Here is a 19,914-nt window from a genome sequence, read left to right as displayed (position 1 = left end):
AAATTTTTGTGTTACAGCCTGAATTTATAATGGTTTAAATTGAGATTGTGTGTCACTGGCCTACACACAATACCCCATAATGTCAAATGTCAAATGCTTTTAGACATTTTTACAAATAAATGAAAAGCTGAAATGTCTTGAATCAATAAATATTCAACCCCTTTGTTATGGCAAGCCTAAATAAGTTCAGGAGTAAAAATGTGCTTAACAAGTCACATAATAAGTTGCATGTACTCACTGTGTGCAATAATAGTGTTTAAGATGATTTTTGAATGACTACCTGTTAGAGGTCGACCGATTATGATTTTTCAATACCGATACAGATTTATTAGAGGACCAAAACAAACCGAAACCGATTAATCGGCCGATTTTTGTATATATATTTCATAATAACAATTACAACAATACTGAATTAACACTTTTATTTCAACTTAATATAATACATTAAAAAAATATATTTAGTCTCAAATAAATAATGAAACATGTCCAATTTGGTTTAAATTATGCAAAAAACACAGTGTTGGAGAAGAAAGTAAAAGTGCAATATGTGCCATGTAAAAAAGCCTTGTGCCATGTAAAAAACATTTAAGTTCCTTGCTCAAAACATGAGAACATATGAAAGCTGGTGGTTCCTTTTAACATGAGTCTTCAATATTCCCAGTTAAGAAGTTTTAGGTTGTAGTTATTATAAGACACATTCTCACTATACCATTTGTATTTCATATACCTTTGACTGGATGATTGGATGTTCTCATAGGCACTATAGTATTGCCAGCCTAATCTCAAGGAGTTGATAGGCTTGAAGTCATAAACAGCGCTGTGCTTCAAGCATTGTGAAGAGCTGCTGGCAAACGCATGAATGTGCTGTTTGAATTAATGCTTACGAGCCTGCTGCTGCCTACCACCGCTCAGTCAGACTGCTCTATCAAATCATAGACTTAATTATAATATAGTAACACACAGAAATACGAGCCTTAGGTCATTAATATGGTCAAATCCGGAAACTATCATTTCGAAAACAAAACGTTTATTCTTTCAGTGAAATACGGAACCGTTACGTATTTTATTGAATGGGTGGCAACCCTAAGTCTAAATATTGCTGTTACATGCACAACCTTCAATGTTATGTCATAATTATGTAAAATTCTGGCAAATTAATTACAGTCTTTGTTAGGAAAAAAATATCTTCACACAGTTCGCAACGAGCCAGGCGGCCCAAACTGCTGCATATATCCTGACTCTGCTTGCACAGAACGCAAGAGAAGTGACACAATTTCTCTAGTTAATATTGCCTGCTATCATGAATATATTTTAACTAAATATGCATGTTTAAAAATATATACTTTTGTATTGATTTTAAGAAAGGCATTGATGTTTATGGTTAGGTATATTGGTGCAACGATGGTGATTTTTTTCGCGAATGTGCTTTTGTTAAATCATCACAATTTAGCGAAGTAGGCTGTTGTAACGGCAGATTTCCTCCTCTTTGTCTGAAGAGGAGTAAGGATCGGACCAAGATGCGGCGTGGTAAGTGTTCATGGCGAATTTTAATAAGAAAGGCCTGAACACTATGAAATACAAAACAATAAACGATAACATGAAATGAACCAAACCGAAACAGTCCCATGTGGCACAAACACTGACACAGGAAACAAACACCCACAAACCAACAGTGAAACCCAGGCTACCTAAGTATGATTCTCAATCAGAGACAACTAACTACACCTGCCTCTGATTGAGAACCATACTAGGCCGAAACAGAAACCAAACATAGAAACACAAAACATAGACTGCCCACCCCAACTCACACCCTGACCAACTAAATAAAGACAAAACAACGGAAATAAAGGTCAGAACGTGACAGTACCCCCCCCAAAGGTGAGGACTCCGGCCGCAAAACCTGAACCTATAGGGGAGGGTCTGGGTGGGCGTCTGTCCGCGGTGGCGGTTCTGGCGCGGGACGTGGACCCCACTTCACCATAGTTCTAATGCGCCTCTTCGTCCGCCTCCGTGGCCTCTTTAAAGCGGCGACCCTCGCCACCGACCTTGTACTGGGAACCCTAGACATGGGTCCCTAATGGACGGGGAATTCCGGCAGCGCAGGACAGACGGGAGACTCTAGCAGCTCTGGACAGACGGGAGACTCTAGCAGCTCTGGACAGACGGGAGACTCTGGCAGCGCTTTCGAGGAGGAAAGCTCTGGCAGCGCTGGACAGACGGAAGACCCTGTAGGCAGAAGACGGAGAGACAGCCTGGTTCGGGGGGCTGCCACCGGAGGGCTGGTGCGTGGAGGTGGTACTGGATAGACCGGACCGTGCAGGCGCACTGGAGCTCTTGAGCACCAAGCCTGCCCAATCTTACCTGGTTGAATGCTCCCCGTAGCCCGACCAGTGCGGCGAGGTGGAATAAGCCGCACTGGGCTGTGCTGGCGAATCGGGGACACCATGCGTAAGGCTGGTGCCATGTACGCCGGCCCAAGGAGACGCACTGGAGACCAGATGCGTAGAGCCGGCTTCATGGCACCTGGCTCGATGCCCACTCTAGCCCGGCCGATACGAGGAGCTGGAATGTACCGCACCGGGCTATGCACCCGCACTGGGGACACCGTGCGCTCCACAGCATAACACGGTGCCTGCCCGGTCCCTCTCGCTCTCCGGTAAGCACGGGAAGTTGGCGCAGGTCTCCTATCTGGCTTCGCCACACTCCCCGTGTGCCCCTCCCCAAGACATTTTTGGGGCTGACTCTCGGACTTCCAACCGCGCCGCCGTGCTGCCTCCTCATACCAGCGCCTCTCTGCCTTCGCTGCCTCCAACTCTGCTTTGGGGCGGTGATATTCCCCTGGCTGTGCCCAGGGTCCTCTCCCGTCTAGAATTTCCATGAGTCCTCTGTCTTCGGCCGCTGTTGCTGCTGCCCATTACCATGCCGCTTGGTCATCTGTTGGTGGGTGTTTCTGTAACGGCAGATTTCCTCCTCTTCGTCTGAAGAGGAGTAAGGATGATTCTCAGTCAGAGACAACTAACGACACCTGCCTCTGATTGAGAACCATACTAGGCCGAAACAGAAACCAAACATAGAAACACAAAACATAGACTGCCCACCCCAACTCACGCTCTGACCAACTAAATAAAGACAAAACAAGGGAAATAAAGGTCAGAACGTGACAGCTGTGATTCGATGATAAATTAACAGGCACCGCATTGCCTATTAACGCAGAAGAAGAAAAATATAATAATTTGTGTGTTATTAGTTTAAGCAGACCGTGTTTGTCTATTGTTGTGGCTTAGATGAAGACCAGATCAAATGTTATGACCAATTTAAGTAGAAATCCAGGTAATTCCAAAGGGTTCCCATACTTTTGTGAACCCTACTCTTTCAAATGTAGGTAGGGATAAATAAAGTGACTCGGCAATAGGATAGATAATAAACAGTAATAGCAGTCAAACGAGTTACTAAAAAATGGGTGAATGCCGATAGTCTGGGTAGCTATTGGTTAACTATTTAACTAACTATTTAGTAGTCTCATGGCTTGGGGGTAGAAGCTGTTCAGGTTCCTGTTGGTTCCAGACTTGGTGCATCGGTACCACTTTCTGTGCGATAGCGGAAAGAACAGTCTATGACTTGTGTGGCTGGAGTCTTTGACAATTTTTAGGGCCTTCCTCTGATACCACCTGGTATAGAGGTCCTGGATGGCAGGGAGCTCGGCCCCAGTGATGTATGCACTACCCTCTAGCGCCTTGCGGTCGGATGCCAAGCAGTCAAGATGCTCTCAATGGTGCAGCTGTAGAAGTTTTTGAGTATCTGAGGGGCCCATGCAGAGGTGTTGTCGGGCCATCTCACGCAGTCATGGGTGAACAGGGAGTACAGGAGGGGACTAAGCATGCACCCCTGAGGGGCCCCCGTGTTGAGGGTCAGCGTGGTGGATGTGTTGTTGCCTACCCTCATCACCCTGGAGTCAGCCCATCAGGAAGTCCAGAATCCAGTTGTAGAGGGAGGTGTTTAATCCCAGGGTCCTTAGCTTAATAATGACATTGGAGGGCACTATGGTGTTGAACACTGTAGTCAATGAACAGAATTCTCACATCAGTGTTCCTTTTGTCCAGATGGAAGAAGGCAAGTGTGGAGTGCAATAGAGATTGCGTCGTCTGTGGATCTGTTGGGTCGGTATGCGAATTGTGTGCGAGTGGTATGCGAGTGGGTCCAGGGTGTCTGGGATGATGGTTTTGATGTGAGCCATACTGTTTTGCTGTACATTACTCTAAGAACCACTTAGATTCTGTTTGTCCTTTTACAAATATGTAAAGATTTTTGGTACTTTATTGCTATTTGAGCCGCATGGAATTGCTCTTAGGCTGGTTGTTTAGTGGTAGAATATTGTCGGTCCAATAAAATGTGGTCCCTCATTAAAGTAACTATTCTGTATTAATGTAATATACATTTAGTAAGATGTTCTAAACACTTTTCTTTTTACAGTTACTAAAAGTGTTTTTTTTCAATCTTCACTGGCCCTTGTATGTTTTCTTTACCTCAAATGAAAATGGAAATTCAGCATAGTTAAACATTTTACAAATTAACAGGATTTGCAAGACCAAAGTAGTTTGACCTGCATTTCTTGAAGTTGAGCTACTTTAAGTTCTTGCTCCACGCATCTGTTAGGGACATGACCCCCTGGAGAGGGGAGTACAATGGAACACAGCTGACATTCCAGAACAAGCTTCTGTTGAAATAAACTATTTTCTTCTCCAAATGCTCAGAGGGCTTCACATTGTGGATAACTGTGGGCAAATAGCAAAGGCTCATATCAGCCATATCTCTATTTGTTTAAAATCATCAAGACCTTAATAGTTTGTATCTTTCCATTACACAGAATGGGATAGTGCATTGGGATTTGCAGCTGGAGAAAATTTGACTAGATGGAAATGCAATATTAAGGTAAGGACAAAGAGCAACTGTCTCAGCACCTGTGACAATCTACAATCTTTAACATTTGCATGTCTGAGGCATTCACACGTTCATACTCCAGCAGGGTTGGGTCAATTTTCCATTTAAATTCCAGTCAGTTCAGAAAATAAACCCAATTCCAAATTTTCCCAATTGACAAGCATGGTAGATAATTGGACTTTGAGTTTCAGTGCACTTCCGGAATTGACTAGAATTTAAATGGAATTGACCTAACGCTCCACTAGTGTGCCTGGAGAAATTACACATGAACAACTCTCACACAAGGGGGGCAAACGATTCCCGTCATCTACTTTCACTTGTATTTGTAGTTAATAGTATTCATTGTTTAGTGAATGTACCTAATGGCAAACTTCTATTTGAATGATGTTCCAGATTGCTGACTTTGGGCTGTCCAACCTGTACCGTGATGATGAGTACCTGCAGATGTTTGTGGAAGCCCTATGTATGCTTCTCCAGAAATGTTTAAAGGGCGGCCATACAAGGGGCTCGATGTGGATACGGGTCCATGCCCTTCGATGGGAACAACCACAAGAACCTGGTCTAACAGAGTAACACTGGAAACTACCACAAACCCACCAACAGGTGGGTATTCAGGTGAGTCTTTTACAGAGTACAGCCTCTCCTCACTGGGATGTATATCTGCCCTGAAGTGGTTTGTTTTAGTAATATCGTATTGCAGACCAGCAGAGCTGTATCTCAGTTGTAAACACAGGTATGTTTTCTTTCTCCCTGTCTCAGATAGATGCCTGTGGGTTGATTCGCTGGATGCTAATGGTGAAACCTGAGAGCAGAGCTACCATAGAGGAGATCGCTGGACACTGGTGGCTCAACTGGGGTTATCAGAACTTCCTACTGGCCGAGAGTGAGACTGTGACATTGGTACAACCAAGTGAGAAGACCTCTGCATCCGTACAGCAGTCTGGAGGCCCAGCCAGCATTGACAGTTGGCTATGTCGAAACTCCCAGCCCTTACTGGAGAAAAGCTCCAAGGTGTGCTGCCTGCTGCAGTCTCACGGGAGTGCAAGGAGAGCACCATCTCCCAAACCATGCATTATGCGACCACTGCGTGGCCCTCCAAGGGCATTCTGAAGAGACAAGGCAGCCTGAAGCAGAAGGTCCTCAGAGAGGCTCCGACCCCAGCGATATGGGAACCAACGAAGGACTTTGACATCTCCACCCCGGCCCAGCCCCCAAATGTTGCATCGCTGCCCCTCAAAGGCATCTTGAAGAAACCAGCCAAGCGAGAGTATGGCTACTACTCCTCGCAAAACAACAGTGACTCTGCCCAGAAACCCCAGGCCCAGCTCTGCCCCTCAGCACGCCCCACCGGAAGGGCATCATGAAGTGCAACAGCAAGTTCTCCTTAGTCGGCCTGCAGGAGTTTGGTGCCTCTGGACCAGCTGGCGGCCTCCCTGGCAAGAGGTGGCACCAGAGCACAACCCAGGGGAGAAATAAGCAAGGACAGCATCCTCTCCTCAGAGTCCTTTGACCAGCTGGATCTACCTGACTGCGTGGGACCAGTGGTGTCACTCATGGAGGTAGCTGTTAATAGTGACATTTGTCTGGATTGAGTTCGAATTGGCTTTGGGGGGTTTTCAATGTTGACTTTGGGATTTTGATTTCTAAATTGTGCACTTTTGTTCAGGATGTTAGGGACTTTATCAGGGCTCGGTATCCCAAAATGATCTGAAGTCTAAGTTCATCATTAGAACCTTCGTAGAAGAATCGTTAAATCTCAGAGCTGTTTCCCAAAACCATCGTTATTAACGTTGCACTCAAACGCTCGTAATTTAACTTGCAGACTAGACCGGACACGCGCGCGAGTTGATTTTGTACATCCACACCAGACGTGATTAGGACACGCAGGTTGAAATATCAAAAGGAACTCTGAACCAACTAGGTCGATAAGCATGAAACATTCATGGCAATTTAACTAGCTAGCTTGCTGTTGCTAGCTAAATTGTCCTGTGATATAAACATAGGGTTGTTATTTTACCTGAAATGCACAAGGTCCTCTACTACGACAATTAATCCACAGATAAAAGGGTAAACTGAGTAAGTTTCTAGTAATCTCTCCTCCTTCAGTCTTTTTATTTTTCTTTGGACTTTATATGGTGGTTGGCAACCAACTTTAAGGTGCTTTATCACCAACAACTGGACTGGGGTGTGGACCTCAATTAATCTTTCAATCACCCACGTGAGTATATGCTGCTAAAAAACAATCAGGCAATGGGAGAGGCGGGACTTGCATTGCGTTGAGCGTCACAAATAGAACCATGTTCTATTTTAGCGCCTGGCTATGCAGATGCTCGTTGACCCATGCGAGCAGTGTGGGTGCAACGATTGAATAACGTGTGTAAATTTATTTTTGAAATGCTCGCGAGTGGTGTGGTCAGCATCCTGATTGGCTTTTAGGAGCATATACCCACATGGGGGTGATTGAAAGATGAACTGAGGTCCACACTTCAGTCCAGTTGGTTGTTGTAATGCACCTTAAAGTTGGTTGCCAACCGCCATATAAAAAGTATAATCAGACAGATTAATCTGGGCCTGCAGAGCTGCAGGGTCTACAACTGACTTGTATTGTCTTTAGCATGTATGGTAACTAGTTAATGTGTAACTTCCCCAGTGAACTGAAGAACTAGTCCAAACCAATACATGGGACATTTTTATGAGTTGACTAATTTACAAGGATGTGTTTTGGTTTCCCTGTAACAGCAGAGTGACAGCAGGTGGCCAAAGACTGGTATTTATTATTTTACAATGTGCCCTCTGGGCATTTCATAATTATGACCAGGATTGATTAAATGTATTCCATTTTAACATTATTGTGTTATTAAAAACAGTGCCTAGGAGCTGCCTAATCAGACTATTGAAACCTGATGATTATATCAAATGTTTATCAGGGTTCACTTGAATGTGTAACAAAATGCACACAAAGCTTCGCACAAGGGGCTGCAACATCAAGTTGCTATTCAGTGACTGGAATGTGATGATTACTTAGTTGCATTTTTAATAGGATGCTTTTAAATGTAAAGGGAAATACAGTATAACTCTTGGTTTTAGATGTATACAAGAGTGGTCGACAAAGGAAGTTAAGGCACAGATATTCACTTTGATGCTCAAACAGATTCAGGTGATTTTTCAGTATTATACAGGAACTACAAACCTTTCAAATTCCCTTAAGTGACCTAAATACGTTTTTGTCAATTGTTTGCCAACTCATGTCGACACAACCTTAAAAATATGTTGCCAGGTAATAGATGCAGCATGCAGGTTAATCTAAGCAATGATATGTAGGTCGTGATCCATGTTTGCCAAAGTTCCCAGCTTATCTTTTGCGTCACCTTATGCTCTATCCCACTGATTAATCATTTAAAAAAACGGAAATGAAACTATACCCACATGAATGATTCTATCATTGTCTTTGACCTTGTTTGCGACATATGATAGTTGTGGCATTACAATTGATTTAGTAGGCTGATTATAGTGGAATGCTGATACCAGAAAACAGTGCTTGGTTGTGCTGATCAAACTCTGCTGCCATTAGTCAGCATAGAGGTGTATTACAACACTCGTAACAGTCCTGACTTACTGATGTTCGCAGGATGAGAGAGATGTCAGAAGGGGTACAAAATGAAAAGCAGCATTTTAATAATAGTGAATAATGTCTTCACCAAGCTCACACAGTGCAAACTTTGAAATAAAAATGTAGTGCAAAATGTCTGGCAAAATCACAAATAGCATATTTAAGTTAAAAGGATACCCCTCTGTGGTAACTCTTCAGAGAGCTTCCCTGAAGCTAACAACAGTAACTTATAATACTTATTTTCCACCATAATTTGCAAATAAATTCATTAAAAATCCTACAATGTGATTTTCTGGATTTTTTTTCTCATTTTGTCTGTCATAGTTGAAGTGTACCTATGATGAAAATTATATCTCATCTTTTTAAGTGGGATAACTTGCACAATTGCTGGCTGACTAAATACTTTTTTGCCCCACTGTACATTGTTTTAGTGACTGAGCTAGTACTTCTCTGCCAAAGATTGTTGTAGGGGGTAGTTAAGACACCTTTCTCATTATGGTCACTATGGTAAACTAAGCCCCAGTCATTGTTAAGAAAGACCCATTAAAGGGATTGTCTGCTTGGTGTCATCTCTAGCTGATCTCTGGGACGGGCATCCCTGAACGACAAGCCCCTGGTGCCTGGGGGAGGGGGGCAGGCTGAGCTCCAGCACACCCTCCAACTGGTCAGAGCAGCAGCAGAGAGATTCCTGTTTGAGGACAGAGCAGTAAAGAAATTGTCTAGGAAGGGTGAAATGAAAAGCTGTAACACATCAAACTTAGAGTCCTCACCAACCAAGGCCCAGAGAAAACAATTACATTTGTACCATGTTTTTAAACCAGTTTGCTTCCTTATTGAATAAAGGAGGCCTTTTTTCTTCACCTTGTGGAATGAACGACCAGGTTGTACTTCCAGGGAGAAGCCAGACAAACAAGGAAAATATAAGTGTATATATTTTTTATCAATAAAATGTTATTTGTCACATGCTTCTTAAACAGAAGGTGTAGGCTAAGTGTGAAATTATTCCTTACAGGTCTTTTTCCAACAATGCTGAGTTGTGACACGAGGAATAAATACACAGTTACTAACGAATAAGAGAAACGAGTACAAATAACATAGCTATATACAGGGAGTACCACTACCAAGTCGACGTGCAGGGGTACGAGGTAGGGGTAAAGTGACTAGGCAACAGGATAGATAGTAGACAGTAGCAGCAGCGTATGTCTGTGTGCGTGTATGTGAATATGTGTATGACGTAAGTATGCATGTGTGCGCATGTTATGTGTGTATGTGTGTGTTGGGGTGTTAATGTAAGTATATGTGAGTGTGTGGGTAGAGTCCAATGTGTGGGCATAGAGTCAGTGCAAGTTACTGCAAAAAATTTATTGTTTAGCAGTCATATGGCTTGGGGGTTAGAAGTTGTTCAGGGTCCTGTTGGTTCCTGAGTTGGTGCGGTTTTACCACTTGCCATGTGGTAACAGGGAACAGTCTATGACTTGGGTGGCTCGAGTCTTTGACAATTTTTTCGGCCTTCCTATTAAACTGCCTGGTATAGAGGTCCTAGATGGTAGGGAGCTGGGCCCCAGTGATGTACTGGGCCGTACTTATCACCCTCTGTAGCGCCTTGTGGTCGGGTGCCTTGTAGTTGCTAGACCAAGCAGGGATGCAGCCATTCAATATGTTCTCAAAGGTGCAGCTGTATAATTTTTTGAGGATCTGAGGGCCTATGCCAAATGTTTTCAGTCTTCTGAGGGGGAATAGGCACTGTCATGCCCTCTTCACAACTGTGTGGGTGTCTGTGGACCATGTTAATTCCTTAGTGGTGTGGACACGGAGGGAACTTGAAGCTCTCAACCCGCTCCACTACAGCCCCATCGATGTTGAAGGGGGCGTGCTCGACCCTCCGTTTCCTGTAGCTCACAATCAGTTGCTTTGTCTTGCTGACGTTGAGGGTAAGGTTGTTGTCCTGGCACCACACAAGGTCAGATCTCTCACCCTCCTCCTCCCTATAAGCTGCCCCATTGTCGTCTGTGATCAGTCCTACCACAGTTGTGTCGTCAGCAAACTTTATGATGGCGTTGGAGTCGTGCGCGGCCATGCAGCCGCGAATGTTAACCTGTTTAAAGGTCTTACTCATATCGGCTACGGAGAGCGAGATCACACATACATTTGTTTGATGAGGAAACAGACAAGGTTTAAAGAGAGTAAACGGTTTCTAGTTAAATATTGGCCTCACCAGATCAAGGGCCAAGATGTTTGCTAGCAGCTGCATGAGTGAATCATTGGATAGAGCTCCATCCAGGAGCTTCAGTCTATGAATGGCAGTGCCCACACTGGCATAGGCAATAGTGGAGGGCAGGGACACAGAACTTATACTCTAAAGACAGGGAGATACTCACGGGATCAGCAGAAATAGGTTTGACCAGTCTTTTGTACTAATCTGTTTAGATGACAGAGCAGTTGACAGACCCACTTTGTGGACAAGGAACATAATACCAGGTTGTGCGACAGAAAATAATGTATTTAACAATTGGGAGTTAGTGATTTGGGAGCAGCATGCATCCTTAATCCCTGAGGCAGGATTTCATAGGAGTAGAGGAATAGGTTTCAAATTCAGGAGTCAGGAATGGGCCGAATCCAGATACAATCAAACAGCCCAGTCAAAATGGCCTTGACTGTATTCCAGTGACTAGTTGCCTCTGGCAACATCGTGTGAGATTCATGGGAAATCAGGCAGTTGAATGTACGGGCATGGGTCTATCACACCGCATAATACAGGATTACACAAACTCAGCCCCCCTGTCTCCCAAATAAACCGCTGTGACGACCCTCCCACTCTGTCTGCTGTAGTCTGTCTTTGTTCTTGTTTCCTTATTAGGATGCCGGTGGGCGGAGTTGGGAGGGTCGTCAGCTTCATGGGAAACACCTGGGCCAGGTGTCTCCCAGGATAAATAGACCTCTTCCACATTCATGGAAGAGACTCTCTCCATGCAGACACCTTTGTAGATTGTGTTGTGGTTCTTGGTGGCTGTTTGTTTGTTTGTTTGTTTGTTTGTTTGTTTGTTTGTTTGTTTGTTTGTTTGTTTGTTTGTTTGTTTGTTTGTTTGTTTGTTTGTTTGTTTGTTTGTTTGTTTGTTTGTTTGTTTGTTTGTTTGTTTGTTTGTTTGTTTGTTTGTTTGTTTGTTTGTTTGTTTGTTTGTTTGTTTGTTTGTTTGTTTGTTTGTTTGTTTGTTTGTTTGTTTGTTTGTTTGTTTGTTTGTTTGTTTGTTTGTTTGTTTGTTTTGGCACCTTTCAACACCCTGCATTATCACATTCATGCACGCAAAACTCACTTACACTACTGATTACACACATCATTGTATATTTTCCTTAGTTGCTTTAGTTAATAAATATATATTTTGTTACTCCTTATCTCCACGTTGTCTCCCTTTGTTACGGGCTTTGAGCCGGTTCGTGACAAGTGGGGGCTCATCCGGGATATTTGAACTATTGGTTTGGGAGACTGTGGAGGTACGTGTTTGGTTTGCATATTGTGGTTGAGTTTAATAGGCCCAGTATTGGTTGCCTTTGTTGTTTGGATTGTGTGCTGCGTTGGAGAGTATAATGGTTAGTTTCCAGGCCCTGCCTAGCCTGGAAACGTTTGTTCTACTTTCTGTTGGGACATCAGTCTGAGGAGGTGAGTAAATCGGCTGTGTACCTCGGTAGGAGATTTGTGTAGGGTAGTGGAACTTGCTACCTGGAGCTATAGCCTTTTCCCCTGATAGGCTTAGCGACGTGTTTCAATTTTGGACATGTTGGGCATGGTTAAATGTTTGTTATTTTTGTGTGGTGTCTGTGGACTGAGCAGTTGTCTCGGGGGCACATCCATGGCTTGGTGGAATTTGCCAGCATGCTGGGGAGTTCTATTTCCTTGCCAGCGGGCTACAGTGCGTAAATACCCACCGCAAATCTGCACGAAGACTAGGGTTGAGTTATTGTAGGTTTTGGGGAAGCTCCGTATCTCATCTCTTCTGTGGTGCTCAAGGTGATTGTCATTTCTCTGGTTGTGGTCTGATGTGCTCAGCAGAGGGGTTGAGCAAGATTATTTAGTTATGACTATGGTGTCTCATGTAGACAAGTTCATTCGCTTTCATCAGAGGAACTGTTAGAATTAGGTACTAAAGAACAGCTGTTGAAGATCGCTGCACACTACAAGGTTAAATGATTGAAATTAGTGAAATTCTGTTTCGTTGGAAGTGACTATGAATCGTTGGAAGTGACTATGAATCGTTGGAAGTGACTATGAATCGTTGGAAGTGACTATGAATCGTTGGAAGTGACTATGAATCGTTGGAAGTGACTATGAATCGTTGGAAGTGACTATGAATCGTTGGAAGTGACTATGAATCGTTGGAAGTGACTATGAATCGTTGGAAGTGACTATGAATCGTTGGAAGTGACTATGAATCGTTGGAAGTGACTATGAATCGTTGGAAGTGACTATGAATCGTTGGAAGTGACTATGAATCGTTGGAAGTGACTATGAATCGTTGGAAGTGACTATGAATCGTTGGAAGTGACTATGAATCGTTGGAAGTGACTAAGTGACTATGAATCGTTGGACGTGACTAGGAATCGTTGGGAGTTGTAAAAAATTAAGAAGGACCCTGATGTTCTTTTCGTTGGAGTTTGTAGCTGTTGTGGTCTTTTGTGCCATGTTCCTTAATGTTTACGTGACTGACCATTGGTTGGGGTTGTCATGTTCTATCTTTCCTGTCTGTTCCCTCCTGGTCTTGTGTTCTTATTTCCTCTTAAATATTGCTTCCTATGCGCAAAGGTTGCTGAGGTCTGGGGAGGAGGAGGTTGGCTGGGGCAGGTGGAGGTGTGAACACATAACCCCTCACCAATTTGGGACGCAGAGGCTGTGTCAATTTGGGACGCAGAGGCTGTGTCAATTTGGGACGCAGAGGCTGTGTCAATTTGGGACGCAGAGGCTGTGTCAATTTGGGACGCAGAGGCTGTGTCAATTTGGGACGCAGAGGCTGGTATGTTGTTCCGGGGTCCTTGTTGGTCCCCGGTTTTATGGGGGGGAATGTGACGACCCTCCCACTCTGTCTGCTGTAGTCTGTCTTTGTTCTTGTTTCCTTATTAGGATGCCGGTGGGCGGAGTTGGGAGGGTCGTCAGCTTCATGGGAAACACCTGGGCCAGGTGTCTCCCAGGATAAATAGACCTCTTCCACATTCATGGAAGAGACTCTCTCCATGCAGACACCTTTGTAGATTGTGTTGTGGTTCTTGGTGGCCTTTTTTGTTTGTTTGTTTGTTTGTTTGTTTTGGCACCTTTCAACACCCTGCATTATCACATTCATGCACGCAAAACTCACTTACACTACTGATTACACACATCATTGTATATTTTCCTTAGTTGCTTTAGTTAATAAATATATATTTTGTTACTCCTTATCTCCACGTTGTCTCCCTTTGTTACGGGCTTTGAGCCGGTTCGTGACACCGCTGACACATAATCAAAGTTATGGCTGCTGTGTGCCTTTTACCACACACAGGGCTGCATGATTTCTTTGAATAAATTAAACACAAGCTATTATCATCATTCATCAATAAAGTGCCATGCACATATCACATAGAATAACAATGAGATGTTTGTTTTTATATGCTAAAACTATTGGTGGGTGCTTCCTAAAATACTTGACTTGTAGGCCTAAATGTTTCTGCATTGCTAGTATCAACAGTCACACCTCGCCATGAGCTACCAAATGTCTGCCCCTACCTGTGGCTGCCAGTGCAATGTAGGAGTGGACATGCCTGCGCAAGGCATGGAGGTTGTGAGGGATTATGGGTATGCCATGAAGAATTGGCTCCGGGAAGTCAGAGGGTAACACAGAAGCCAGGTCCCACTTTAACCCTGCCACCACCACAAGTTCCCACTGCTGCAAAACACACACATTACATTCAATCAACCATAAACTCCAACTGCTGCATAACAGATAAATACATATGTAGGCTATTACATCAACAGAAAACAGGCTCCCACTGACTGAGAAGCAGAACATAGAACCAAAATGACAGTATATTCAACCTGCTATAACAAAGTAATAACACACTTATTGAGTCAAAACTCATTCTTATGGCAAAAGGAAATGGAACTTGAAGACAAATCTTGTGTTTACCAGGAGCTCTGACACTGGAATGACATTGTCAGCATAGATGCATAGCTTGCTGGCGCTCAGGGGTACTGTCTCTTAAGGTTTTGAGGCCAGGAACATGCAAACAGCACCTAAAGGCTGCAGGTTGGCCCATTGAACAGGAAAGAGACTCAAGTAATGGTCCAGTTAGTGGATGGCCAAAGGAAATAGCTCACCCTCACACTTCTGTTCCCTGCAAACCTGTTGGAGGAAAGAAGTATGTTAAGCAATGATAAACTGTGACTACACTGGCTTCATGGATGGATTTGTTTCTATCCTCATGCATTAGTATCTAGGCAAAGAGCTGATGAATATGACCAGATTTTCTCTCTGCCCAGAAAGCTACCATTCACCAACTCTGCAAAGCGTTATAATGTCAAAATACATTCATCACTCAAAAAATATGCATATTGTAATTTACTGCGTTACGCCGTGTACTTCCCATAAGCCTCCCAGCAGTGGGGTAAAGTACTTAAGTAAAACTAATTTAAAGTACTACTTAAGTAGTTTTTTGGGGGTGTCTACACTTTACTATTTATATTTTTTTATACTTTTACTTTTACTTCACTACATTCCTAAAGAAAAGAATGCACTTTTTACTCCATACATTTTCCCTGACACCCAAAAGTACTCGTTCAATTTTGAATGCTTAGAAGGACAGAATTTTTTAAAATTCAAACACTTATCAAGAGAACATCCCTGGTCATCCTTACTGCCTCTGATCTGTCAGCCTCACTAAACACAAATTCTTTGTTTGTAAATGATGCCTGAGTGTTGGAGTGTGCCCCAGGCTATCTGTAAATTTAAAGAACAAGAAAATTGTTCCATTTGGCTTGCTTAATATAAGGACTTCCTATTTTATTTTTACATTTAGACTTTTACTTAAGTAGGACTCTGTGACTTTCACTTTTACTTTTGTCATTTTCTATTAAGGTGTCTTTACTTTACCAAATTGTCATACTGAGTAAATTTTTCCACTATGTCTAAATAAAAATGTGCAAGCAACCAAAAAAATGTCAATTTCTTGTTTTGACCGAAGGAGCGGTCAAATACAAAACATTTAAAAATAGGTTGCTTGTATTTTGACATAACTCTTGCAGAGCTGGTGAATGGTAGCTTGAATGGTAGCTTTCTGGTCAGAGAGGAGATCTCATCATATTCATAATCTGTTTTCTTGTAGCTTTTGTACTGTAGTCCTCCAATGTGTCTCTATTTTGTGATACTATTTAGAGATGATGGTGATGCCCAACTGGTCTTTTCCAGGGACAGAAAGTTATGCAATGTTCGAAGCAAACCAGATGGCACCATTTTCTTGCTTTTTATTTATTTACGGATAGCCAGGGACACACTCCAACATAATTTACAAAGGAGGAATGTGTTTAGTGAGTGCGCCAGATCAGAGGCAGTAGGGATGTTCTCTTTATATGTGCATGAATTGGAGCATTTTCCTGTCCTGCTAAGCATTCAAAATGTAATGAGTACTTTCAGGTGTCAGGGAAAATGTATGGAGTTAAAAGTACATTATTTTCTTCAGGGATGTAGTGAAGTAAAAGTAACATATAAATAGTAAAGTACAGATACCCCGAAAAGCTACTTAAGTAGCGCTTTAAAGTATTTTTACTTAAATACTTTACACAACAAATTATGAGATAGTAAGTAATTTTTATGAGATATGTAGGTCATAATTATGAGATAAGTCATTATGAGATGCGTTTAGGCGATCTGTATCACATGAATCCAATGTGCACTTTGCATCAAGGATAACATTATGTATATCCTTTAGTGTGGGTGTTTGTGTGCAGACGTGCGTGAGAGAGTTTGTGGTGATATTGTTCCATATTAATGGATTGGAGAGTTTTTTTTATGTGAATTGGTGACTGTTTGATGACATCTGGATGATGTCAGATTTAATTCATTCATAAATTCAAGAATATAAATTGAAGAATATAACTTAGAAATGCCTCATGAGCAATGGTCAGAACCCAAAATATAAGCTTGTTTTACTCCATTGTTTATAAAGAATGGAATTGTAAACAAACACTGTATAGCTTCAAAACATAGTTAAAACGAAGGTTACGTATGTAACCATGGTTATGTGAGCTTTATGGATCACTCCAATATATTGGTATCACTCCGCGGCGGAGGGATACATCCGAGGTGAGGATTTACAGATTTACTCTCGTATACACCTGTGTCAGACAGAATAAAAGGATGTTCACATGCCTATCTGACAGAACCTTCGGGAGGAATGAAGGGTTGGAGCAGAGAGATATACTCCTCCCCCCGGGGTCCATCCGGTAGCACTCAGAACTTACCGAAAGAGAATGGAGCTCACCCACCCTCTACATGGAAGTAATCGCTACCAAAAATCACCTTCATAGTGAGGTGTTTCAGGGAGGCAGACTTCAAACGGTTGGAAAGGCGGCTTTGCCAAAGCTGCCAAGACCACATCCAGATCACAGCTCGCCATTGAGGGGTTCCTAGCTGGACGCAGGTGACAAACCCCCTTCATAAAACTGGAGACCAAGGGATGGCGCCCCACTGGCCTGTCCATCGACCAAACATGGCAGGCAGATATTGCAGCCAAATACCCTCTCAGTGTAGAGGCTGTTAAGCCCTCATCTAAGCGAGACTGCAGGTATTGGATGACATACTGCACCCCGCATGACTCGGGCACAACCTCAATACCAGTGCACCAAGAGCAGAACAACCGCCAGTGCAACTGGTATGCCACGGTTGTAGCCGGAGCCCTTGTGCTCTACATGGTGTTCATTTCATCCCCTGTAGTCCTAACATGGACCATTGGTGCCTTTCAGTAGCCAAGCCCACAGACTGAGGCGGTGCGGCCTCGGATGCCACAGGGTTCCCCCGGCCTGAGGCAGCAAGTCAGGTCTCAGGGGAAGTTGCCAAGGTGTCCCACACAACAGGGACAGGAGAAGGCTGAACCAGGGTCGTCTGGGGCAGTATGGGGCCACCAGAAGCAGACAATGCTCTGCCATCCTGGTCCTGTCCAGCACAACCTGGATCAGGGAAAAAGGGGGGAAATGCGTAAAGCTCCAGCCCTGGCCAATCGTGAGCCAGAACATCTGACATGGAGTACCAAAGGGGGCAGTGTGCATTGTCCAGGGAGGCAAACAGGTCCACCTGCGCCCTCCCGAACTTGTCCCACAGGTGCTGCACCACCTGGGGATGTAGGCTCCAGTCCCAAGGAGGCAGGCCCTCCCTTGAGAGCATATCCGTTGCCACACTCAGGATGTCAGGTACGCGCGCTGCGCATAGAGACACTAGACGTCCCTGAGCCCAGAGAAGTAGCTCCCTTGCTTTAAGATTGAGGTGGTGGGACCTAGGTACACCCTGATGGTTGATGTTAGCCACCACTGTGGTGTCGTCCGTTCTCACCAGGACATGTCTTCCCTTCAGATGTGGAAGGAAAGACGGCAGGGCCGGCAGTACAGCTCAGAGCTCTAGTGTATTGATGTGCCTGCCGCTCCAAGGGGGTAGCCAACAGCCGCTGGCCGACCTGCCCTTGGTCACCCCCCCTCCCGGCAGCACATCCTCAGCATCTCCACCCCACCTGAAAGGAGCGACAGCGCCACCTCAACAACGCCCTGAGGCCCTGTGTGGTCACCCACAGCTGGTGGTGACGGTGGCGCTTCGGGTGCAGCCGGTGGGAGTTGAACCACCTTATAAGAGGCCAGAAATGGAGCAGGCCTAGAGGAATCAGCAACGAGGCCACCGTCAGCAAGCCCAGCAGGCATTGGCAGTTCAGGTTGACATGGGCCACATCCCTCTGAAGCAGGGAAAGCAGACGAGACACCTCCATCACTTCCCAGAGGATCTCCTATGTGCCCTTCTGCAGCCAGGAAAAGATTCTGCAGGTAGGCCTGCAGAGCCACTGGGGGCTATGAAGCCCCGCTGGCGGCTTCTGATGGCCTGTCAGCCTGGTAGCCCCGCTCACGGGGGTGAACAGTGCCGGCATCGCCCCCCAGGAACAGCCTATCACTGGCCAACAGAGAACAGCTGTCCTCGCCATCGAAGCTATCAACCTCCTGACACAGGGCATGCGCCCTCCGTTCAAGGTGGTCCGACTCATGCTCCTGTCCAGGACTGGTAGCAGACGGGCTCTGCCTGCAGTGGCTTCGGCCACACTTCCTGGGAGGGGTACTGGGTCCAGTAGAGAGACTAACAGCTTGCTGACTTACACACCACTCCTGAGGGAGCTCGTCCCCAGCCTGAGCCCGAGCCTGGCTGACCCACTCGCGTATGGCCTCCAATCGCGTCAGGTGCAGGCGTTCTGAGAACACCACACAAAACAGGCATCCAGTAGGGCGCTCCACCGCCCTAACCGTGACTCAAACCCAGGCAGGGCATACACTAGGTATGTGGATCCCCAGGGGGGATGCCACCATCATACCTGTCACAAAGGGAAGCCATAAGTTCAGCCAAGCCAACAAGGTTACAGAGCAGGGGTCCGACGCCCTGGGAGAGCTTATGTCGTGACCCCTTGGAGGAATAGGAACCCGGTGAGAAATAAATGACCCAGTACCTCTGCAAACACAGGGGCAGACCGCTGTGGGAAAAACAGGCAGACAAAAAAACAGCAACCAGGTAATGGATTTAATTTGGTTTTTTTTTGTTTTATGCCAACTGCAATATTAACTACCGGTTTGTGTATTGCTAACGAAACGACAAACCACGGGCAGAAGATACAGATCAACCGTGCGCAGCACTCAAGATGGGCTGGGCATGTGGCCAGCTGCTCCAGGCTGCAAACAGCCTGTGAGTATACATCCACGCAAGATATTATACTTACCAGTGACATACCAAGCGAACTTCAGAAAGTTTATACCTCAAACCATACGGCCATCCGCCAAGAAAATGAAAGAGAACGTGTGTCGCGGCCATGGGGTCTATATATAGGGGCGGACACCAGCCATGACACAGGTGTACACGGAAGTAAATCTTCACCTCAGATGTATCCCTCCACTGCAGTGATACCAATATATTGGAGTGATCCATATAGTGAAACATGACTATCATTTTGATCTCATGGATAGTCAGTCCTTGTATCCATATGTGAGAGTCCTTGTGTATACTACCGGTATGTATTTGAGAGTGGTTACATTTCTCCTGCCACATTCCTCAGCTGTTTACCAAATAAAGTGGCAGGGTGAGTGCTTTGTTAGTTTGAATCCCAGATTGCCC

At 44.6% G+C, this 19,914-nt stretch overlaps 2 pseudogenes; one reads left to right on the top strand and one right to left on the bottom strand.

The window, feature by feature from the left end:
- The first annotated feature begins 5,322 nt into the window (after positions 1-5,322).
- On the top strand, positions 5,323-6,597 carry LOC149976061 (NUAK family SNF1-like kinase 2; annotated as a pseudogene).
- Positions 6,598-9,120: 2,523 nt separating this feature from the next.
- Positions 9,121-18,532, bottom strand: LOC149976060 (G1/S-specific cyclin-D2-like; annotated as a pseudogene).
- Positions 18,533-19,914: the final 1,382 nt, after the last annotated feature.

The sequence above is a fragment of the Oncorhynchus mykiss genome, chromosome 17, assembly GCF_057628025.1.
Source record: "Oncorhynchus mykiss isolate SJ-2025 chromosome 17, ASM5762802v1, whole genome shotgun sequence".
NCBI lineage: Eukaryota > Metazoa > Chordata > Actinopteri > Salmoniformes > Salmonidae > Oncorhynchus > Oncorhynchus mykiss.
The sequence above is the reverse complement of the archived record's forward strand: the minus strand, read 5'-3'. Positions and strand labels throughout refer to the sequence as shown.